This window comes from Lacerta agilis, chromosome 16 (assembly GCF_009819535.1).
Source record: "Lacerta agilis isolate rLacAgi1 chromosome 16, rLacAgi1.pri, whole genome shotgun sequence".
NCBI lineage: Eukaryota > Metazoa > Chordata > Lepidosauria > Squamata > Lacertidae > Lacerta > Lacerta agilis.
The window spans coordinates 8,895,708-8,920,703 of NC_046327.1; the positions used below are offsets into that span (position 1 = coordinate 8,895,708).

Sequence of the window (24,996 nt, forward strand, 5' to 3'; positions counted from 1 at the left end):
AAGAGCACTAGGGGAGAGAGCACACCCAACCAGCAGTGAGTGGCATGACTTAATCAAGGTCAGGGAGGCCAAATCTATATATATATTTTTTGGTGCCAAGAGGCTGCCAGCTAAAACATTCAAAATGTTATGAGGGGTTTTATTTTAATGTGTGCCTTTCTGTTGCAAACAACCCCTGCCTGCAGGTTACACAGTTCAGTCAAATGTATTCTTTTAAAAATATATATATATTAAAAAGTTCTAAAATAAAGTATGCAGTATAAATGAGATTATGATCTGCATGTCCTTTTGACTGAAAGGATTTATTTGCATAATGGTGCCACGTTCACACTTCATGAGTCAGTAGGATTTTCAAGAGGAGACTGTATTCAAGGTGAGAGACTACTGCGAAGTTCTGAAATGAACACACACCTTGAAAACCAGGGCTTTTGCCTTAAATCACGATAGGTTTGTATGTACAATAAATTACAGGTGCAAAGCTGGCATTCTTTGCTTGTAAATTAAACACATTGTGATAGAACTATTTTCACAGAAGTGGATTTTAATTATTTAGTAATATTCATAAATTAAAACCGAGCAGGCACCTTCACAACAACGTGCCTAAATTTTCTTTAGGCAATCCTAAACACGTCATTTTTAACACAAAATCTTATTATGTACATAACTGTTGATTTAGTTAAATTCAGATAAGTTTGTATCAACTTGTTTTCACTGTTTGCTTTTTTCACTATTTTAATAAACATTTCCTATTTCACTTTCTTGGGTTCCATGATCACTGCAGATGGTGACAGCAGTCACGAAATTAGAAGACGCCTGCTTCTTGAGAGAAAAGCAATGACAAACCTAGACAGCATCTTGAAAAGCAAAGACATCACCTTGCCGACAAAGGTCCGTATAGTTAAAGCTATGGTTTTCTCAGTAGTAATGTACGGAAGTGAGAGCTGGACCATAAAGAAGGCTGATCGCCGAAGAATTGATGCTTTTGAATTATGGTGCTGGAGGAGACTCTTGAGAGTCCCATGGACTGCAAGAAGATCAAACCTATCCATTCTCAAGGAAATCGGCCCTGAGTGCTCACTAGAAGGACAGATCCTAAAGTTGAGGCTCCAGTACTTTGGCCACCTCGTGAGAAGAGAAGACTCCCTGGAAAAGACCCTAATGTTGGGAAAGATGGAGGGCACAAGGAGAAGGGGACATCAAAGGATGAGATGGTTGGACAGTATTCTCGAAGCTACTAACATGAGTTTGGCCAAACTGCGAGAGGCAGTGAAGGATAGGCGTGCCTGGCGTACTCTGGTCCATGGGGTCACGAAGAGTTGGACACGACTGAACGACTGAACAACAACAGTTGTTTTATAAACCCACATAGAGGTTTTTTGTTGATTAAGTGGTATGTAATTCCTGTTAAAATATATAAGCGGTCTTTTAGTAATTAAAATGCATTCTATTCTAGAGCAGTAGAATGTCCCAATTTTCATGTGGGATGTTGGAGGCATGTAATTTGTCGTACCATTAAAACGGCACTAAGAAGAAAAAGTCAGTATTGTGTTTGAGGATAGCTGTGTGTTGCCTTGGGTATTTTAAAAGCAGTTTTAAATGCTTAGAAATATAAATAAAAACTACTGCACACACTCCCTCTTTCTCGTATTATTTAGATTATATAATAGTACAAAGTGTGAGAAGTTAAAACAACTCAAGACAACAAAGATGATCAGATGTATTTTTAAGGGAACCTGGTTAGAAATGGAACGTCAGTTTATTTCTACCACTCGGCGGCACAACCGTAAAAACTCTGCCCCGTTCTCTAACAGTGTCAGCAAGTAAGCTAGCCAAGTCAAAGTATTAAATGATGTTCAGAACACATTCCAGAGACCCACACAAAAGCCCGCCAGTCTTGTCGACTTCACCTTTAAGGCTGACTCTGAGAAGTGACAATACTTCAGGCAGCTGCTGAGCCATGGATATGGTTTGTTTGTACTGCAACAATTGCTGGGAAATACCAGCTAGATCACAAACACCATTACACACTGAGTGCTCTTGGTTTCTACAAACTATGCAGGGGGTGGGGGAATGGGGGGACGACTCCTTGTCACTGTTCATTTGCAAAAAGATCCACTGAAACATTCACACTGCCAACCATACCCAAAGTGCCACCTAAGAAAGGGAGGCCGAACACCCAGTTTCAGTTCTTCCAACACATGCTATTTAGCTCACATTGCCTCTATTCTCTCCTGGTTTGTTTCAACAAGGTGAGGCCATGGTGCCAGGGCGAACGAAGGCGGGGTGGGGCAAACCGCCGGCTGCGCACGTGTTGAGTCGCTACGTACGATGCATGTGTGGCATCACTACATAGGGTGCATGTGTGGCGTCACTACATGCAGTGCATGCGTGCAACCCCGTCCATACATTGTACATAGCGGTTTGCCACCAGCGCCACTCGAATGCCTTATGGATGGTGGTGGGATCCTCTGCTCGCAGCTGTGAACAGAGAATCCTCCACATGCGGCTGCGGCGGCGTGATGGCTGTTCGTGCTGCTGCACCCAGGGGCGGTGGGGCAAGCACCACGGGTGCCTTCTTGTCACCCCCCAGACATGGCAACCGGGGCGCACCAACCCCCCACCCCCTTGTGACACCACTGCATGGTGCCTGACACTGTGTTGTGGGATGTTTGCTGGCAGCCTTTTCCTGCCCAGCCTGCCAGATTCTGCATATCTAGGGGGTGCGTTCATATCTAGGGAAAGGATCCTAGGATGTACAGCTTTATTGCTGGTAATTTGAGAACTGGGTTTTTGTTTTGTTTCATCCTGTACACTTGCATAGAGATTTTGAAGAATAAATGCTTTAAAATAACTAAGTAACAGTATAGTCCTGGTACTTGCTTTTAGGGCTATGCAACCTGTTGAAAGGATAAGGATCACCTTTGAGGCGAACTTACAAGACCCACTTGGCTCCTCCCAGGAAGGAGTGAAGCTTGCAGGGTTGGATTGCCAACAGGTTGCTCTACAACACCTTGGTTCCCTATTGCAGATCTTTTGTGGTCTCTAAATCAACAAATATGGCCCCAGTTCAGCAAACCTTGCGTCTTTCCCCTTATTTCCCTGTGTGTTTGCATATACAAGTGCTTCGCTCGTCATATTACAATGTATTTCATTCCCCTCTTTCAGAATGGGGTCATGAGTCAAGCTGATGTTCATCGTTTACACAGCATAGTTTTCTGAATGTGCACACCCATTTACCATAAGCCAGAAGAGAGAGGGGCAGACCTATTTTCCAGAGGCAGCGCTGGATTTACAGAAGCTGTCCTGGTTTCTGTTTTGATCCTGGAATGTCCCACTTTTCCTTAGGAAGTCCTAATTTCATCAGAGAAATGTTGGAGGGTCTGGAGTTATGTGACCCCCGAGCCAAGGAGATAAGTAACTATACAACCTTTAGAAGACACCTGAAGGAAGCCCTGTATAGGTTTTTTTTTAAAAAAAATGTTTAATGTTTTATTATTTTATATATGTTGGAAGCCTCCCAGAATGGCTGGGGCATTATTATGGAATAGGACATCCCTATTTTCATCGGGAAAATGTTGGAGGGTATGGAGGTATGGCATTATTTTGCACATCTCCAGTGCCTCTTTGAAACGGATGTAGAAATCAAGATGCCATTCATACCTGAGATGTAGACCAATGACTTGACACTCAGTCTTTAAGACAGATTGAACATGCCTTCATATTTTTCAGTTACAGGTAGGTAGCCGTGTTGGTCTGCCATAGTCAAAACAAAATTAATATATAATAATAATAAATTTTTCCTTCCAGTAGCACCTTAGAGACCAACTAAGTTTGTTCTTGGTATGAGCTTTCGTGTGCATGCACACTTCTTCAGAAGTTTTTCAGTTCCTTTTCTCCATTGAAAATGTGTGGAATTTGAGCTCATATTTAGACTCAAATTTGAGTGCTCTAAATTTGCATACTGAATTATATTTTTATATAAAAAACTGGTAAAACATGCAAACTTACAAACTTACATATTTGTAACTTACACGTGGACCACTAATGTATCATGCATTAAAACAGTGAATTTTGTTCACCGAACGCTTATGCCATGATATATATCACTTTATAAGGTTTCACAGGACTATTCAATATTTTCACTACACCAGGCTAATATGGCTATCCTTTCCTGATTTGTCTACTGTTCACCAGACTTCTCAAGGTAATGGTCAGCTTTATTTTACACACACACACACAGAGAGAGAGAGAGAGAGAGCATTGCCATATTGCTGGCATTCAGATTAGTTAAACCACCTCCTATTTATTAGGTCTTATTTATGATTCCATTTATTTGTGTTACAATCACTATTAGTATTTTGACCCATAAAATCCCATCAAAAGGTGACATAAGAGGAACTTCATTTTGCCCAGAGCCATATTTCTTTCCACTTTTAAAAAAAAAAAATTCAGGGGACAATTAAAGTTTCAGCAGTTGAAAATTATCCATTAATTAGAGCTGGAAGCAAGCACCCATGAAATACAGGTGATAACCATAAATCAGAACAATTAGTCTGTCTGGAACAGCAGCATGATCAAATCAAGATCCTTACTGCCAGCTGCTCAAATCATTGGAGGTGGCACCATTTTTCTCCTGTTTGGGGGAGATAACTCTGATATGGGATGATACCAGGATTCATGCTGCAAAGTTACTCATCTAAGAAGCAGCACTCACTGAGGCCTTGAAATTTGAGTGATCATGCAAGTGCAGTGATTTATGGGACTAGTGACAATAATGCTCTGCCTTATTTTGCACTGAAAATGGTAATACGCCTAAAAAGCAACAGCAAGGCCAGCGTAAGCTGCCAGCTTTCTCTCCTCCAGGAGACAAACCTGGGGCAGTTGGATTAAATCTTGTAGGACAATAAGATGGGTACGGCAGTATCACCGACTTTTGCTTTATCTTCTCGCCATCTCATTCTACCCAAAGGCAGTTCATATAGTCCCATAGTACCAAAGTAGCATATCTCCTGCTTGCTTAAAACTATAATCTTGGCATTGCAGCAGCAGCATCTTTGTAGACAAATGCATGTGAGATGGAATATATATAATACTAGTAGACCCGGCCATGCATTGCTGTGGCTCATTTTGTGGAAACAGCCCTGAGACTTCCCCGTCACCTGTGGTTTTTCCTCTCCCATCCCCCCCTCCCTGTCCTCGTCACGGACTCTCTCTCTCTAGTTTGTGCGCGGCTTCCCTCTGACGACACTCCTCCTCCCTCTCCTCTCTCCTCCTGGGCTGCCTGATCCCCCCCCCACTGGAAGGAGACCCTGTTTTCGCTTCCCTCCCCACAGTTTCCCCATTTGAAATGCTGCCTGCTTCCAGTAAAAATGCTAGTTCTGCCCCCCCATGCACACGGCCCCGCTTTCGCCTACCAAACTTGGGTCGCTTCTCCACAACCAGCAATGGTGTCCAGCATGCTTTCAGCTTTGCTATGTTCCCCTCCCAGTTTCTGGGCTGTTAGTAGAGCAATTTTAGCTATTTCAGAGTCACTCACATAGCAGGAAGATGGTCTGTGTGTAAAGGAGCTGCAGCAATAAGTCTCTCAGGAGCCGGCTTCGTCCTTACGTAAAAGTTTTATTATTACAGCACAAACGACCCGGGAGAAAGGGAAGGCATGGCTAACTTCCGGCAGAACAGAACAGAAAGAGAAAGCGTCCCAAACGCTGACTCACAGAAAAAACAACACGTCATGTGATCAGAGTAGTTTTAACCTTGTAAGCTCTGAAATATATCACAGCCTGTGGTCTTTGACGCCCACTGGAGGGTGCTGGGTTTTTTGCACATATTCATGGATTTACCTGGGAAAGGTGCGATATTTTTGGAATCTAGGTACCCAAGAACATTCCCATATGGCCAAGGAATGTTGTGTCCAAATTTGAAGGCAATCGGTCAAGCAGTTACGGAGCATTGCAGCTACGTCAAATGACCCATCTTGAACTTTATATATATATATATATATATATATATATATATATATATATATTATATATATGTCACTCAATGCCAACAATATATCAGCAGATTGTCACCTTTGAAGAAGGTTGCTGTAGCGGCCGATCAGTTGATTGGTGGTTACAGCAACTTCATTTGAACTTTAGCAGGTGGGGGTTTTCCCCACCCACCTGTCAAGTTTTGCCCAGTGTGTGGGAAATGCTGGCCTTTGGGCCAAATTAGGCCTGACATGGGTTCCAATTTGGCCTGCAAGCCCGTTTCCCTCAAGCCAGGGCTGCTTGTCCTACACGATATGTGATCGTACGTGATGTCAGGTGCTGGGCAAGTAGAGACGTGGCTGCCAATATACAATTGAGAGCTTCCAGGTGCGCTCCCCATTGTGCATTGGCAAGGGAGGTTTGCTGTAATGCCAATCAGCTGATAAGCAGCAAGAGTGAGCCTGCTGGGATAGCTGAACTACTGTCATCCCCATGGATCATGCCGAACATCATGAGCTTTGACTTATGAAGCTGATGGAGGGGAATTGCCCCAAACTGGGCGGAGTCTTGCACCACTCATCCAAGGTTACCTGTGTTGGGTGATTCTGCCTCCCATTGCAGCACCATAAGACACAGCTCACAATGTGCGATAAAGGTAAAGTTAAAGGGACCCCTGACCATTAGCTCCAGTCGTGTCTGACTCTGGGGTTGCGGAGCTCATCTCGCTTTATAGGCCGAGGGAGCCAGCGTTTGTCCGCAAACAGCTTCCGGGTCATGTGGCCAGCATGACAAAGCCGCTTCTGGCGAACCAGAGCAGCGCACGGAACACCGTTTACCTTCCCGCCGGAGCGGTCCCTATTTATTACTTGCACTTTGACGTGCTTTCGAACTGCTAGGTGGGCAGGAGCTGGGACGAGCAAGGAGCTCACCCCATCGCAGGGATTCGAACCGCCAACCTTTGATCAGCAAGCCCTAGACTCTGTGGTTTAACCCACAGCGCCACAATGTGCGATAGCCTACCCAACCCCCTAGATAAGCTTTTCAGGGAGATACACAGGGGTTAGCAGAAGGAAAGATGGGAAGGGAATGATTGCTTGCACAAACTGCCTTCTACTCATGCAATGTGAGACAGCACACTCTGTAGTTAACTCTATCTTGTTTATTTAAAAAACCAACAAAGGCTAACCAGCAGGGTGGGGCATATATGCCCATTTCCAATTGTTATCTAGCATCCCATTGCTCGTCGTTTTCTTTTTCATTTTACACGCTCTATATGCTTCTGTGACTTCTTGTAGTTTTTTGTGTTTTTTTCCCCATCCTGGGGATCAGCTTGAACATTTATTTTTTATGCTACATGGAGCACTTTGTATGAAGCTGGAAATCCATCTTTCATAGTTAGCTGCATCCTGGGTCAAGTGCTGCTCAGTAAACATTCATAGAATTACACATGACAGGTAATATTTCATAATGCCTTCTTCATCCGTATGCTTCCAGAGCCCGATTCACAGCGGGGATTTTAAAAGGGCATGATTACCCATTTTATATTAAAATTAATTCAATTGTGTATGAAGCTAATTGGAGAAGCAGTGCCAAGTTCGACTTGCTTTTATATTTAAAAGGGTGAAGCAACCTTTTACTACGCTTTTATAAAATGAAGTGTGCCATGCAGTGTGATCCCAGACATGTGTACTTTAAAGTCCCACTGAGCTCGGCGTGACATATTCCCAAATCCAGATGCATACGATTTCTGCCTTAGGGCTCCTTTCCAAAAGCTAAGAAAATGCCAACAATAAGCGTATGAAATTTGCTTCAAGTCTATATGGTTCTATTCAGGCGCTAAGAGAAGAGTGTATCTGCTTGAAGGGCTTTTAATGAATGCACAAGGGCAACGCAATTTGGGAACAAGAGTTGTGTAGTGTATGTTTCTATGCTGCAATTGAAGGAAGATGCAATGTGATCTGAGAGCTCACAGCTCATGTGCAAAACACAAGATGCTGATTGTGAGTTCTAAATGAATTTCTTATCCATAGCGGTGGAAGCAGCAGCAGCAGCAGCAGCTATGGGTTAGCTGTGTAATGGAAAGAGGACTTGAAAGCCACGCAACACATGAACGTAAGAAACTGCCTTATCGGGTAGGCCACTGTGTAGCTCAGTCTGGCAATGGCTCTAAAGAGTTTCCAGCAGAGTTCGCTCCCAGATCAAATCTGGAGATGCCAGAGATTGAAACTGGGACCTCTTGCATGCAAACAACAACAACAACAACAACAACAACAACAATGCACTACTACTGAGCCACGACCCACCCTACTCCTTTTTTTTTTTTTGCACAATTCAACCATACTTGGTTTTGCATCAGTAATCCTGAACATCTTTACTTTAAATAAAGTCCTAATAATTTCAACTGGGCTGGTTTCCAAATTACTATTAGTACTACATACATGCAATCTTTTATCTTATTTTTTTTTGGGGGGGAGGGAAGGAATGTTTATAGAGCAGGAAAATTTGAATCAGAATTTTAAATATTTTAGTGTAGTTTTCCATTATCTAAAAACATATATATCAATAACACTACTCCAGTGAAAACTCATCAAAATACCAGCAGCACAACAAAATTGAAGTGGAACTAAAATAGCACTGACTGTAAAATCCAAGTGTTAACACATTATTTTATATGCAGTTACATTCATATAAAAAAGGCTCATGCATTCAGAACAGTGTATTGCAAAGGCTGAACAAGAAGTCATTCATCACTGTCCATATTACATTATGCACAGATCCATAGAGTGTCTCTAGAAGAAAATCCCCCTTTTTAAACTTTCAGGATAAATTATGTAGCATGTCATTTGCACTCATAGACAAATGTATAAATGATTCTGGTATAGCATATACCAAATGTTATACGGACCTGTTAAAAACTCTGAGATAGAAGCAGAAACATATATATTGAAATAGCCATATGTATTCATCCTCAAAAGTCCTGGAAAGTTAACAGAAAACTATATAACTTTTCAATCTGCAGAGGGCATGTTTAAAAAAACGAACTTCTAGAGATCTGGGTACTAGACGATGTAGTTTAGCATATTCATAATATTCATGGGCTTTAAAGACCTGCGACAACTAAAATTTAAGGGAAAAGGTACTTATGCGGTTTATTCATTTCCTGCAAAGAGATTTGCTGTATTCAATCAGGGGTACTTTCTCACGCTGGAACACAAATACATAAAACATTGTTACCTTAAAAGATAACATGTTAAACACACTTTAGGAGCTACTGTGAGTTTGCAAAGCCACAAATGTGTTATAATACGTCTAATGGAAAATCACAAAGGGTATTTTGTATGTTACCACCGGTCCATAAATATGTGTAGTACAAATGCAAGGCAAAAGGCTGTTACTATTGTACTGGTAAGCTTCTATCTCTCCTTCCCCAATCTCTTGTGCTTCCAGAAGTCTCCTTTCACATTATTTCAGTCATGTGGGCCAGGAGGGGGGAGAAAGACCCCCACATGTTTGGAGAGGGGAGGTCTGAAGTAGGCTGTCTCCTGTACACCCACAGGTTCCCCACAAATTTTAGGACAGTAACTTCTGAACTTGCAGCTGAACACTAGCAAGAATAAGCGTAGGAGACCCTGCATGCCAAAGAATGCCTATTGTTTATCCTTTCACCTCAACCCAATTTTTATTTACAGAACTGTGCAATTGCTTATTTGTTTAGAACAATACTGCAATTACATAAAGGCAAAGGACCCCTGGGGTTAAGTCTCGTCAAAGGCAACTATGGGGTTGCGGCGCTCATCTCGCTTTGCAGGTCGAGGGAGTTGCCGTTTGTCCACAGACAGCTTTCCGGGTCATGTGGCCAGCATCACTTAACCGCTTCTGGCACAACAGGACACCGTGATGGAAACCAGAGTGCACGGAAACACTGTTTGATGCAGCAATACCTATTTATCTACTTGCGCTGTTATGTTTTTGAACTGCTAGGTTGGCAGGAGCTGGGACAGAGCAATGGGAGCTCACCCCATGGCGGGGATTTGAACCGCCAACCTTCCAACTGGCAAGCCCGAGAGGCTCAGTGGTTTAGACCACAGCGATCCCCTCCAAGTGTCCCTATTTTCCAGATACAGTCCCGGAATGACGAAAGCCATCCCAGGAGTCCCAGCTTCTGATTTGATCCTGGAGAGCTCTAGTTTTTAGTTGCCTGAAAGGTACATTCTTAAGAATATGATTTATTAGAGGATAGTTGATCTGAGAACTCGAAAAGATTCCTTCTCTGAAAATCTTGAAAGACTAAAGGCCTGGCACACACACACACAATACTGGAACGATACAGCATCCCTAATGAAAGACTGTCTTTGGTTATTTCAAAGAAATTTGGTATCTAGCTCATTTTTCTCACTGTGGGTATTTACTTCAGCTGAAGCTTTTCCCCCACCCCGCCTGGCCATACGCAGCGCCTGTGATGAAGGCAGGCTGTGTAGTCATTCGGCAATAATTCATTTGCTCATGGATAGGTAACCAATATCTAGCAGCAAGATTTAGTGATGAAGTAAAGGGATAAGTGGCATAGGCTAGATACCCAAACAATAAAAAATAGAAGTACAACTGATAAATTACAGTAAAACAAGGAACTTGTAATGAGCTGTTTTGATTTACGATCTTAATTTTCATTTCACATAAGTAATCTATCTTAATACAAAACACAAAGCCTCGCCTCTGCTTTATTAAGTAATACATTTCACATTCCATAGCTTTAAAAAGAGTGGGGGTAGATCAAGAATTTGGCTAATGTAGCGGATCATTTGCTGTAGATTACTACAAGGTGAAATTTAAGCAACTTTCAAAAGGAGTAATGTGTGACTATTGTTTGGTTAACATTCAGCGTTGTGTGTTAGGAGTCACTTTCATATTAAGGCAATAATGGGTAGATATAACTTAAGATTGTTATAATAATTTCATTATGAAATCATAAGCTCTTGCCTTCCTATGCACAAAGGAATAATTTGGTTCGGCTCTGATATAAATTCAGGTGCTAACATATTTTGCAGGACTTGCAAGGTTTTCCATTCCTCTTGCTGGACAGATGATTGGCAAGAGAGAGGACGGCTGGTGCCACGACTTCCATAGCCTCCAAAATTTCTCAGATGAAAATAGGGGCATTCCTTACTCCCTGCCCAACTGATCCTCTTCGATCCCTGCTTTTTTTGTCCTCCCGCCCACAATATTCTCCTATGGGTATTTTGTATCAGCAAAGACCTTCAAATTTACCTCAGATTTTGCTTAAGTGGCAACTCTCATACGCAACAGGCTAGCTGCAGTTATAACATCCTTGCATTGTTCTGTTTGCTTGTTCAGCCCATGTTCCTTACTGCGTCTAAATTTCCCCCCTTACCTGTGTTAAATTTTATGAAGAGCTTTTGTCATTTTTTTATTTTCCACTAGAGACTGAGCTGAAAAACGCAGACATATTTCTCTCGGAGCTCAGTCTGATTTCAGAAGCAGCCAAGGGAGAGGGTGTTGCCATCCTCCAAGGGATTTCTTTTCTTTTCTTTTCTTTTTGTTCTTCTTTTCTTTTTTAAGTCACCCATAATAGAATGGAAATCCAAAATTTTCACCTGTTTTATTTATGACATATTTATCTCCTGACATCTACAAGGGAATTAATAAAAGCTTGATACAGTATTTATTAATCCTACTGCTGCTCTGAGGACGTGGGTCCAGTGGCTACTATTTACCAACACACTGGGAATTTTCTGTTTTGCTTAGGTGGGCACTGTCCAACCATCTCATCCTCTGTCGTCCCCTTCTCCTTGTGCCCGCCATCTTTCCCAACATCAGGGTCTTTTCTAGGGAGTTTCTCTTCTCATGAGGTGGCCAAAGTACTGGAGCCTCAACTTCAGGATCTGTCCTTCTAGTGAGCACTCAGGGCTGATTTCTTTAAGAATGGATAGGTTTGATCTTCTTGCAGTCCATGGGACTCTCAAGAGTCTCCTCCAGCACCATAATTCAAAAGCATCAATTCTTCGGCGATCAGCCTTCTTTATGGTCCAGCTCTCACTTCCGTACATTACTACTGGGAAAACCATAGCTTTAACTACTCTATACCGCACTCCAAAGGAAACACAAATCCCGGGTAAGTGCCTGGAATCTCACCGGCTTAGAAACTGAGGTGAAGTGCAACACTGGTGTCAGAAGTAGGATTCGTGTTTCCTAGAGAAAGGCCTGTGAGCGAGGTGTGCCTGAGTTGAAATTGAGGGAAGAATACCATACTCCTTGAGCAGCTTGAGAGAATGAAACAGTAACAAAGGCAGCAGCGTAACCAGCAGATAGATAAAACAGAGCAGCTGCTGGCAGAGTGGGTGAGAAGTACACAAAGAACCCAGCTGCAAGACACCCAGATGGATGGGGTGGCTGAAGAGATCCAGGTGCAACGTGCAGTGGAGGGGCTGGTATGCAAAGCGATGCAGTCAAGTAGCTGAAGGCAAGTGGGGAAACAATGCATTGGAGAAAGGTGAGCTGGCTAAAGGAGCTGCACTTCATATCAAATTGAGGAGTTACACTTCATATCAAATTGCCTTAATTTTTTGCAGTGCCACAATATTTTAATGCCCACCATGGTGCTGTGGTATTCCAACTACAGTGGTACCTCGGGTTACATACGCTTCAGGTTACAGACTCCGCTAACCCAGAAATAACGCTTCAGGTTAAGAACTTTGCTTCAGGATAAGAACAGAAATCGTGCTCTGGCGGCAGCGGCAGGGAGGTCCCATTAGCTGAAGTGGTGCTTCAGGTTAAGAACAGTTTCAGGTTAAGAACGGACCTCCAGAACGAATTAAGTACTTAACCAGAGGTACCACTGTACAAATGATATTCGGTTTTACTCTATTACGGCTAATATTTGAGGCAGTGGGCTGGACGAGACAATCTTTTAAGTTCCTTGAGCCTATGCAAACATAAATCTATGAAAGATCAAAATGTAATTATAACTCTGCTCCCTATTCCACTGCCCTCCAAAAGAGAACCGATAAACTTATTTAATAGTTATTATTATATTACTACGGTTCAGTCAGAAAGGGGATGTGGGGGGGATAACGTTTGTCTGATATTCTTGTGATATTAAGCTTCAGAGGATTTTTGAAGTGCTAAAGCAGCAGGTAGCAATATCTGAAACTACACAGGGGCTGTAAAGTGTATGCCTACTAGAATGCCTCTGATTAAGATCTTGAAGACAGCAGAAAATAAAATTAGCACAGTCTTTGAATGGCCCCTGGCAAAAAAACATGGGCTTCACCTGCCTTTAATCCCCACATTGTTTGGCATTTTCACTATCATCCTGCTACATTATGCCTCCTCTGAGTCATATGATCTTTGTCAGCCTTCTGGACACAGTAAAATAGCTTATATGGAGGCTATTTTGCAGTTTCCACTGAGGCATTGTGTTCCTGTAAGTTCTTTCGGGTAACTTCTGATATACCATTTGAAGTAAAGTGAATGTGGGCGGTTGGCAGAACTGGAGTTAAAAGAAAGAAGGAAAAAGCATTACTCTGAGAAATGACAGTTCTAGAAGTGACGGGTTCATATTTAGAATGATATACACGATGCTTTCAATGAAACCCACCGACACTAAGATGGCGCTCCAGTTGAGGGGTTCCCTATCTGTGGTTCATGGAACTACAGTGGTCTGAGAACTTCAACCCCTGATAATGTTCGCATGATGGCTGAGGGGAATTTTTCCCCTTAACCCTCCCAACCAGTTCTTAACTTGTTCTTTCAACTGTCTTGTGGCAAAATAATTGCCTAACATGTTGCTAACATTGACATTCATCTTCTTACCTTCAGGCTTGTTAATTGTTTCTGTTCATTGGTTGTTTGATTAAAAGTCTTTATTGCCACTGAAAACTTTGAGTACATCATATAATGTCACCCGTAAATCCCCCTCAGTGCTGTTGGGAAATCTAAAAATGCCCAAGAGCAAAGATTTTAGTCACGAAGGCGTTTTCATGTCCATTGTTCAGCAAGAGGTTCAATATTGCATAATTCAAAAATGAATACAACCCTCCATCTTAAAGCCAAATGATCCGTGCAATAATATTTGTTTTTCATTTTATTTTTCTCCTCTCACTCTGCTGATTCCGACCCCCTAAAAATATTTTGCTCTTTACTGGAATAAAATTATTATTTTACCATGTTCAGGAATATTAAACGTAGAAGAGAAAGAGCAGAGATGAAAGGAAAAACAAACGGCCCGTAATCCTAGAATCAGGGCTTGCTCAGCCACGACACAAGGTGAGGCAATTACCTCAGATGGCAAAATCCACAGGGGCAGCGGATCCCAATGCAGTTCTTTATTCAAGACTGGTCCAACCAAGAGGCAAGGTGAGATGACTGCCTCAGGCAGCTAGATCCACTCGGGCAACAAATCATATGTCTATCTTTCTTTCCCTTCTTGCTCCTGATGTAGATCTTCCCTCACCCCTTCTTCCCTGGCGAGGAAGAAGGAGGCACCATTTTGGCATCCTCCTCAGGTGCCAAAATGAATTGGGCCACACACACACACTGGTACCTCCAGTTGCGGACGGGATCCGTTCCCGAGCTCTGGTTGGATCCTGAGGTTTCTGCAGCCGGAGGGCGGTAGAGAGCTTCTGCGCATGCGTGCATGGCAAAATCCCGAAAAATTTGCCACTTACGTATCCCAAAGTTTATGTAAGGGAGGGATACATAAGCAGAGGTATGACTGTATAGATATATGTATGTGTACAGTGGTACCTCGGGTTACATACGCTTCAGGTTACATACACTTCAGGTTACATACACTTTAAGTTACAGACTCCACTAACCCAGAAATAACGCTTCAGGTTAAGAACTTTGCTTCAGGATAAGAACAGAAATCATGCTGTGGCGGCACAGCAGCAGCGGGAGGCCCCATTAGCTGAAGTGGTGCTTCAGGTTAAGAATAGTTTCAGGTTAAGAACGGACCTCCGGAATGAATTAAGTACGTAACCAGAGGTACCACTGTGTGTGTGTGTGTGTGTGTGTGTGTGTATCTGTCTATCAATCATCTATCTATCTATCTATCTATCTATCTATCTATCTATCCATATCTCAAGGGTCAGCAAACTTTTTAAGGAGGGGGCCAGTCCACTGTCCCTCACACCTTGCGGGGGCTCAGACTATATTTTGGAAAAAAAAAAATGAACAAATTCCTATGCCCCACAAATAACCCAGAGATGAATGAATTTTAAATAAAAGCACGCATTCTACTAATGTAAAAACACGTTGATTCCCGGACCATCCGCGGGCCGGATTTAGAAGGCGATTGGGCCAGATCCGGCCCCCAGGCCTTAGTTTGCCTGAGCAGTTTGAATGAGCAAGTTGAAACTTAATCCAGACAAGATGGAGGTAGCATTGTTTGGGATTCCGCTGATGCGGTTTCATTGTTTTAGAAATGGTTGCACACCTCCTTAAGAATCAGCTGAGCAGTGCTGTCAAGTATCCCGTTTCCCCCAGGAATCTCCCTTATTTCAAGCAGTTTCCTGCTGTTATCCCTTATTTTTTATATCCCTTTAATTTCTCGTATTTTCAAAGGAAGCAGGTCCTCTCCCTCCCTCTGCTGGCCAGGGACTGGGAAGACCTCACCTCCTGGCAGCCTCAAAGCAAGCGGGAGCCATTTCCCGCGCTTACAGGCGTCGTAGCCCACGGGCAGCGTTTCCAAAATACAGTAAGCCTACTGCGCGCGTTCACATCAGTGCCGCCCACTTTTGCTTCTAGCTCCGCCCACCACTGCCATGTGACTGTCCCCGGGATAGGTGAGGCTGCTGATCCCTTATTTTCAAATCCGAAACTTGACAGCTGTGCCTGAGCTGAGCAGCTTAAAAAATGCCTCTGGATCTAGATTTGATACTGGATTCCTAGGTGAAAGTGGCCAGGAATGCTTTCTCAGCTGCTTCAGCTAGTACCAGCTATGCAGCTCCCTGGAGAAATCAGACCCGGGCATAATCACTCATGCTCTACTTACATCCAGATTAGATTATTGCCATGTGGATCTGCCTTAAAAATTGACCAGAAAATTCACAGCAGCTGGACAGGGTAAGATGCTGGGACAATACCACTTCAGTCATTCCAGCTTCACTGATGATCAGTTTGTTTTCAGGACCCAAATGAAAGCACTAGTCATAATCTTTAAACCCCTAAGCAGCATGGGATAAATACATTTATGTCTTGCCTCTTACCATTTAAACATGCTTATGTGCTCTACCTAACATCTGAAATTTTGTTGACCGTCTTCTGTCATCTGAAGTGGGTGAGAGGCTAAGTTATGCAGTGCCCTTTGTTGACAGCCTGACCTAGTTACATTTCAATGACCAGTAAAACATGGCAGCTTAAGAGTGTATTTGATCTCTGTTCCTTTTCTTTGACTTGTTCGCCATGAAGTTACATTATTTGTTGGCTGTTTTATGGGTTATAATTTACTATTTTAAAATTAATATTGTTAATTGTGGCCATTTGATGGAAATGAGGCAAGAAGCATTTCCCCCACCCATTAGACATTAAAATAATCAGATGTGTGTCATCTGTTATGTTAGCAATCCCAGGAATGTGACTTTGAATGCAATGACATCCATAACTCTGTGGTCCAGCGGAGGGGATCATTCACGAGCACTTATTTGCTTTCACACAGCTTGCATGGAGATAATATGACGTCTGTTCTTTATTGACATCTGTTTTGATTTATTTGTGAGATGCTTATGTCTTTTCCAAGAAATTCAACACCATCCTATGCCATTTAGTGTGTTTTCCTATCACTTTCCTAACGACAAAAAGCCTTTGTTGCACCAAAGTGATAGAGCTCTTTAATCCACCTTAATTGTGCAAACCTAAACTTCCAATTATGCAATTGAATCATAATTGCAGTCTGGAGGTGACCAGGTTTCATAAGCCATGGTTTATGCATTTGCAAACAAACATCAGGGCAAAATACCCCTTTGTTATTCCTCCCCGCCCCCCATCCCATCATGCTCCAGCTTCAACACAACTATCTTGGCTTGTATTGAGTTCCCCATCGTGTTCAAACCAAGGAACTCTGGCTTAATGTCAGTTGACAAACTAGAAAAATAAGTCATGCTGGTATATGGGCTTTCTCGTGTGCCAGTGAAGCCAACACCTAACACAATCCTTGCTATTTGTATATATCTCCATTGTACTGTTGCTGGGAAATTATCTAGAACCTACCTGTAAAATCCAGTAAAGTTGACAACTTGGAAACTTTAGCATAATTTTATTTAGAGAAAATGAGGTGCAGAATGATTAAGAGCATTCTAAATCACTGGGAGAACACCTGGAAAAGCACAGCTTGATTTAGGATAGCTGTTCCGGTAGAGGAGTACATGCTTAATTAAACACATTTCTTGGAAAATAATTCTGCTATGACAGATAAGACAAATTCAGTAGCTCTAGTAACTTACTTTCTAAAAAAAGAGAGCACCTGACAAGATCACACACTGAAGATGAATAGCTAGCAGAATGAATACAAGGAGCCCCTCCCTGCACGCACTATTGTTGGTTGAACTTCCATTGGTCCACAAACATGGGGGGGGAATCATTTTTCCTTCAAACTCAAATATAATAATCTCGAAGTAATCAAATAAATAAGCCCGATAGAAAATATTCTTCCAAATCCACATAATAATTCATAGATAAGACAAGTGTTCAAGTCAATCATCTGTTCAACACCCATAGTTATACCTAACCCTTCAAGGGAGCTGAAAATATATGGCCACTACAAGTTGAATGTATCTTACTATCTGTTTCAATTCTTTAAAAGGGGCCTCGAAAATGCCAAATAAGTAATGTTGTTTTGCTTTGGATAACTCTAATCAATTTTATCCTGTTCCAGGTCTACCCTTTAGAACAGCTTGGTAGGCCAGGTCATACCATGCAATATCATAGATGTCTGCATTTCTTACTACTCTTTCCTATTCAGGGCAAAACAACATACCATTCCAAAGCCCACCATGACTTGTTTTCATTTAAAAAAAAAAAGTCATGGAAATAGCAAGACCAGATAACCCACTTCACCAACAATTGATGACAAATACTGAAAGCAGTTCCACTATTTAGTAAAATGCTTTATAAAGGTGCACAGAATCTCCAGGTGACAATTTCAGTAGAACTGCAGAGCTGGAAGAGATCTGAAAATAATAATGATGATGATGATGATGATGATGATGATGAATAATAATAATAGTTTGTTTCCTTGCCCTGAGTCAAGTGTCTTCCATGCTACTTTTACAGGGGAGTAATGTGCTAGAGAGAGTTTTCAAGAGGAGGTTTGTTACAAAATCTAATACAGAAAACTTGAAAGCGTGTGTGCTATTTTGTCGCATTTTGGTTGGCTTTATGAAGAAGAAGAAGAAGAAGAGTTTGGATTTGATATCCCGCTTTTCACTACCCGAAGGAGTCTCAAAGCGGCTAACATTCTCCTTTCCCTTCCCCCCCACAACAAACACTCTGTGAGGTGAGTGGGGCTGAGAAACTTCAAAGAAGTGTGACTAGCCCAAGGTCACCCAGCAGCTGCATGCGGAGGAGCGGAGACGCAAACCCGGTTCCCCAGATTACGAGTCTACTGCTCTTAACCACTACACCACACTGGCCTAGTAAGTTTTTTAAGATTTAGTTATTGTCTCATGGCTAATCTCTACTTTTCGTTGATTTGTTCCTCTATATTCCAGAACTCCTAAATTCCAGTCTGCTTTGAATAGTGCCCACAAACAGAGGGCCAGATACCCTATTACTTCTGTGAATTCATCAACCACTCCCATAGATTCATACTTTGCTAGGTACCTGTACCAACGTTTTAGATAAATGAGAGGCAATTAGAATTCTCTGTCAAAGGCTGCAGTGCTCAGCCAGGAAAATCAAAGCACCAAACTCTAATCAGAATTTTTAAGAAGAAGAGTGTAGCCTGGAATATAGCAGTAGCAAAGCCAGTGCAGTGTTGGAATTACAATAACATCAACTACACACAAGTTTATGGCTGATATTGATTAAGTGCAGCAAATAAAAAAAAAATAGTACTTATTTTCAATTTTCTTTTATTTGCTTGGTGTATTTTGTGAAACAGGGCAAAGAAATAACAAAGAATGGAGTCCAGTTACTTACATGTCACAGTAATTAACACTGAACATCTATGCCAGTTCTACTGTGAGAAATCATGCAAGCAGCAGCTCTGCCTCAGAGAAAGATCATTTTCAGGTTGTTGTTGTTTTTTAAAGTTAAATAGCATACTTTTATACCATAAATACAGTATAAAATCTTTCAGCTTTGAAGCATTTGATCACTTTTAAACAGAAATCAAGCAGCTGTGAGGGCACATCTTTTAAATGTCAGAACAAGTGTTCAGTTTTGCTATAGTTTAGATTTCTTTCATTTCAGGTGTCACTTGGCATACAATGTCATTTTTCTGACAGACAGAACTTCCAAGGGAGTCTAAATGACTGGGTCAATTTTTGTGTGTGAAGGGGGGGGGAATGACCCCCCCCAGACTTTTTATTTCACTGCCAAGCAAATGGAAGCCATTGAATGTTTTGCTAAAGTATGGGGAAAGGAGGCAGACATTAATTAGAAAAACCCCACTTTGTTGAGTGATATACATCACAATAAGGGACGCAGGTGGCGCTATGGGTTAAACCACAGAGCCTAGGGCTTGCTGATCAGAAGGTCGGCGGTTCGAATCCCCGCAACGGGGTGAGTTCCTGTTGCTCAGTCCCGCTCCTGCCCACCTAGCAGTTTGAAAGCACGTCAAAGTGCAAGTAGATAAATAGGTACCGCTCTGGCGGGAAAGTATTTCCGTGCGCTGCTCTGGTTCGCCAGAAGCGGCTTTGTCATGCTGGCCACATGACCCGGAAGCTGTACGCCTGCTCCCTCGGCCAGTAATGCGAGATGAGTGCCGCAACCCCAGAGTCGGACACGACTGGACCTAATGGTCAGGGGTCCCTTTACCTTTACCTATACATCACAATCAGGCAGCAGGACCACTTTTGAAGTACTGATGTTGTTTACTGGGCTTGCTCAGAATTCCAGCATGTAGACATTCATTTTGCGTGATTGTTTCTGGTGAAATAGGATTCACAGGTTTCTGAATTGTTGCAAAGACTGCTTGACTAGAGGTGAAATTGTCCACATCATGAGCGTTGGTGGCTCAGTCATGCCTCTTTCAGCTTGCTGGAAAGGGGCCATTTTGCAGCCTCAAATGTGTAGTCACGGTGAGGTCACCATGAACCGATTTCCTCATATGTGAATACATTGCTTGCATAGATGCAGATATAGTTACAGGTAGGTAGCCGTGTTTGTCTGCTGTAGTTGAAACAAAATATTTTGAAAAATCATTCTAGTAGCACCTTAGAGACCAACTAAGTTTGTTATTGGTATGAGCTTTTGTGTGTATCTGAAGAAGTGTGCATGCACACGAAAGCTCATACCATAGTTGGTCTCTAAGGTGCTACTGGAAGGATTTTATTATTATTATTTTGTTCAGATGCAGATATAGTGAGACTTGGCAGTTCCCATGCAAGAATGAACCCTAGGTTTCAATGGATTCATTCAAATGTATCTGTCATTCAAAATGATTGTGGCAAAATTGCCATGTCCAACAGAAACATGAGAATTGAGGTGGAATATACTGTCTTATGTTCCAAGTTCATTTAATAAGTTTGTTATGGAAGAATAACGACAGCTACTCTTCTGGAAATCTCGTCAAGCAACTTTTTATTGTTATGTTGGGTGAAGTGGTCAGACTTGACATCTCAAGTGTTTAAAAATATGATATCTCTGTCTGTAGACTTTCCTATATCTGAGAGCTCACTTGGCACATAAAGTTTCAGAATAAGGTGGCTAAAATATGCTGGCAAATCTCCCAGCTGTCTGTTTCATTTGCTGCAGATCCCAGAGCATCAGTCTCAGTCATGAACCAGTGCTTAGGAGAAGTGATCGATTGCACGAGGGAAATGATTGATATTATTCATTCATTAATTTTTAACCATAATACCCGTCCTCCTGTTTCAGTCCAAAACCCAAGGTGGATTATGTAGCAGACTAAAAACAATCAGGTAGAAACAAAAGCATATAAATTGACAGAGGGCAGCAGGTTTTTTTTTTCCTTCCCCTTATAAAACAACAAACATGAGAAAAGTCAAAATTAATGAAATAAAATCCTGGCCATGCTGAAGTCCTGCTGAAATAATTGTTGCCAGAATGTTTAATTAGTGACAGAATGTTGTGGGAAACAGAGCCAGACAGAGGATCTGGGCAGGGAGTTTACAGGTTAGGCAGAGCAACAGAGGAGACCCTCTCATATGTTCCCACTTGCCACATTTCAGATGGAGGGAAGGGTATACGAGACAACTGCCCCAGGTGGCCTGAAATGATGGGCAGGCTCACACTGGAGAATTTAAACATTTGGGTACTAACCCATTTAGGCTTCAAAAGTGATAACCAGGAAAGGTGAAGCTTCTGCTATTAAGAGATTCATATGAGCTAAGTTTGTCTGTTATCAATAATGACGTTGCTTTACTGCAGGGGTCGGCAAGATCTCACCTGGGCTGGTTCACTCCAGCGGAGATCCCTCCATGGGCTAGATTGTGCACGCACATGAGCACACGCACCCACGATTTCTGGCATCTGCGCAGATGAGATTTTCAGTGTCTACGCATGCACAGACGTGATTTCTGGCACTGCGGATGCGAGTCCCTGCACCGTGCAGTGCCGGTTTAGCGCAGCACACAGGGACTCGCCGAGCAGGCGGCTCGGTTCGGGGGTGGCTTGGGGGCCGGTTAAACAACCCCCCATGGGCCGCTTGTGGCCCATGGGCCTTAGGTTGCCGACCCCTGCTTTACTGGAATGGATCAAATTCTCAGCTTAGAAAGCTTCTTGGCCAGAATTAGTAAATTAATCCTAGGAAGTGATCATGTGACCAGGATCACTTTTTAATCATCTGCATAGGGTTATGTGGATTGCACCCTGCCCCTGTAAAATCTAACTACCATCATTCATATGTCTGTAAAACATCTAGAGTTGGATCCAGACTGCTCAAACTTGAAGTAGCCCCACTGAAATCAGTGGCACTTAAGTCAGTTGATCTAGTATAAGGATGATTAGACTTGGATCAACTTGTAATGTAAAACCCGGATTTCCAAATTTATGAAAACTGTTTAGGTTACCATGCATTTTTTTTTATTTTTTAAAAATGGGAGTCCTGCAACTCTTCCCCATTCGCTGTTTCTTTCTTCGAAGAAACAGTCACAGGAACTACTCATGTTTCTTAGTTTCCCCCGTGTATCCTTATTACATTTATTCATTTTTTCTACTTAAACAAAATTATAATTGCATTTAGCTTTGCAGCAATTTGTTTCCCAAAAGTAAATTCATAGAGAATATTAGAATGACACAAATACAAAGGTTTTAATTTCCAGAAGCTATTAAAATACACTCCCTAGCAAAATGTGTGTTTGAAGTTCAAATGAAAGACAATATCTGAATGTAGTAATCCTCAGGAGAATTCATGGCACCTGTCAGGCACTGTAAAGGTTTTATAAATGTTGTCTTCTGCAAAGTCAACTGCAAACATCATAAGGCCTTTTGTAAATATGTCTACCAGCCTCTTTGTTTGAGCAGAAATATTGAATTTCCCAGTATTATGATTATGAACCGGAAAAAGATTATTTTAGATTTTTAATTTTTTAATAATAGCCTTTTTTACTTTTGCCATGGGATCAGGTTTCATATCATATATTTAAGCGTTTGAAAATATTTGATTTGTGACTGCTGCAACGGCCAAGAAAAATTCCAGCCGCAAATGTTATTTACCGGTAAACATACTTGAAGTGAAATCTTAAAATAAAGGACGATGTGACTCCTGAAACACAGGGGTTGAACCACATCTTTAAGATCAGTAAACATAAAATATTTGCACTCTTGCTCTCTTTTTTTAAAACCAAAACACAAGTGATTTAAATGTGACGTTCTTTAAAAAAAATTAAAAACCCATAATAAATTAAAATATATATGTAATAGCTTGGATCAATGACCATTTTTCTGGTTCACTACCCTAAAAAAAATCCAAAAATTCAAATGCATGAGGGTTGCACGACCACTTTTGTTAACTGTGAATATTTAGGCTTCTATTCTGCAGATGCATTATTAAGAATGCTTGGCAGACTGTAATATATGTCACTTGGCTTCTTTGGTTTGCTTTGAACGAACCAGAGGTGGTGCGGGGGGCTTTGCTGAGCAAAACAGATGTGTCTGTTAACCCTATATGACCTACATAGGATGCCTCTGGGTGAAAACATCACAGTGTATAAAGCAATCCTATTCAACCCATGCAATGATAATTGGTGATGCAGGAGAGCAAAGCAGCACAGGTTAATTTCGCACCATCCTTGGGCTGGTCACTCCTCGACAATGTCCATGTGTGTTGAGTGGGAAAGGCTACTGAATTCTGGAACCCCCCAGGCCCACCTCATGGGGACAGCCTTCGTGTGCCCTATATAAAGAAATGAGCAAACCAGTGATATTTTAGGAAGCAGGCTAGCAGGCAGGGCCCATTACTCACATCATAGAAGCCTACACAACACAAAACACTGTTGCTGCATGTAGGTTTTATTTTATTTGTTTTTTATTTTATATTTGGAAATGTACATCCAGTTTTTTCCCTTTAATTTTTTTGAGGGCCCCCAAGAGAGTGGGGCCCTAAGCTATAGCTTGTTTAGCTTATACGTAACTGCAAGTGGGGCTATTGTTTTGGAACGTCTGTAAGTTAACTCTGTGTGTTCTGCACGGAAGGGATGGAATTTAGGAGATACATGGTCACTGAACAGAGGCTGGAGATGGGCTATGAATAGGAACCATTCTTACCTCTTCTCAGGGTTCTGTTTTCTTTCCTAATAACTTTCCTGAAGCACCTGCTTCCTTTCCTCTGCTTCTTCTTAGACATTTGCCCCATTGTCCTCACAATCATTGTACAGTGGACGCTCGGGTTGCAAACATGATCTGTGCAGGAGGCATGTTCACAACCCACAGCGTTCACAACTGGCAGTTCCACTTCTACCCACGAGTGGGTTGCGATTCGGTGCTTCTGTGCATGCGCGAGCACTGAAACCTGGAAGTAACCCATTCCAGTACTTCCGGGTTTGGCACGAGAGCAACCCAAAAAAAGGTAACCCGCAGCGTTCGCAACGTGAGGTATGACTGTATTAAAAGCAATTTCTCCAGAAACTATATTACCACCAGAAAACGCACCTGGAGAACTTTTTTAGAAGTTTCAGGGTGGTAATTTTGAAATGGAGGATGGGGGCTGCACACACCACAGCCCAAATAAACTCCCAACTACATTACCAGCACCCCTTGCCATCCTGTTTGTGGTTGTATTCTTGAATTCTACACTCTGTGCCTTGAAGACTTAATGGCTGGAGTGCATCGCGTTTTGGGAAATTGTTTATTGAATATAAATATATATTTTTCTCCAAAAGCACACACAAACCAAGTATATCAGAGTTTAGTAAAGAAAAAATAGTGCTAAAATGATGTCTATATAATGTAGCTAGATCAAATGTATCTACTGTGCATGCACACCCACACCCACAGAGAGAGACAAACAAAACACATATCCTGAGGCCCTCTTACATATACCAAACTCGGTTACTTACCCTTCTCCAAGGCACATCCTGCTGTTGTGTCTCAGGACAGAGAGCTAAAAGAAAATAAAGAAGTGTATTGTTTTAATCAGTACTTGAATCACGTTTCTTTTCTTTTTTTAAAGAATCAGAATGGCATACAAATCTATTTGCTTTTTAATGAAACAAAAATTCCAATCGTCTTCTGTAACTTGGGAACATAAAAACCATAAAAGTATACAATTTCAAACCAAATCCGATTGAAGGATACAAAAGAGAAGAAAATGACTGTATGATTTAAAGAATTCTCATCCCCTTCTATTTACAGTTTTTCCTTCCTTTTGGAAAAAAAAGCACTG

General features: G+C 41.9%; 1 protein-coding gene across 50 annotated transcripts in view; it reads right to left on the minus strand.

Annotated features, from left to right (window-relative positions):
* PTPRD (protein tyrosine phosphatase receptor type D) overlaps nucleotides 1-24,716 on the minus strand; it is a 794,829-nt gene extending 770,113 nt beyond the window's left edge. For all 50 annotated transcript variants that reach the window (XM_033173198.1, XM_033173199.1, XM_033173220.1 and 47 more), the window contains exon 1: nucleotides 24,671-24,716. The gene's annotated coding sequence lies outside the window, so the exon portion shown is untranslated. The remainder of the gene's footprint in view (nucleotides 1-24,670) is intronic.
* Nucleotides 24,717-24,996: the final 280 nt, after the last annotated feature.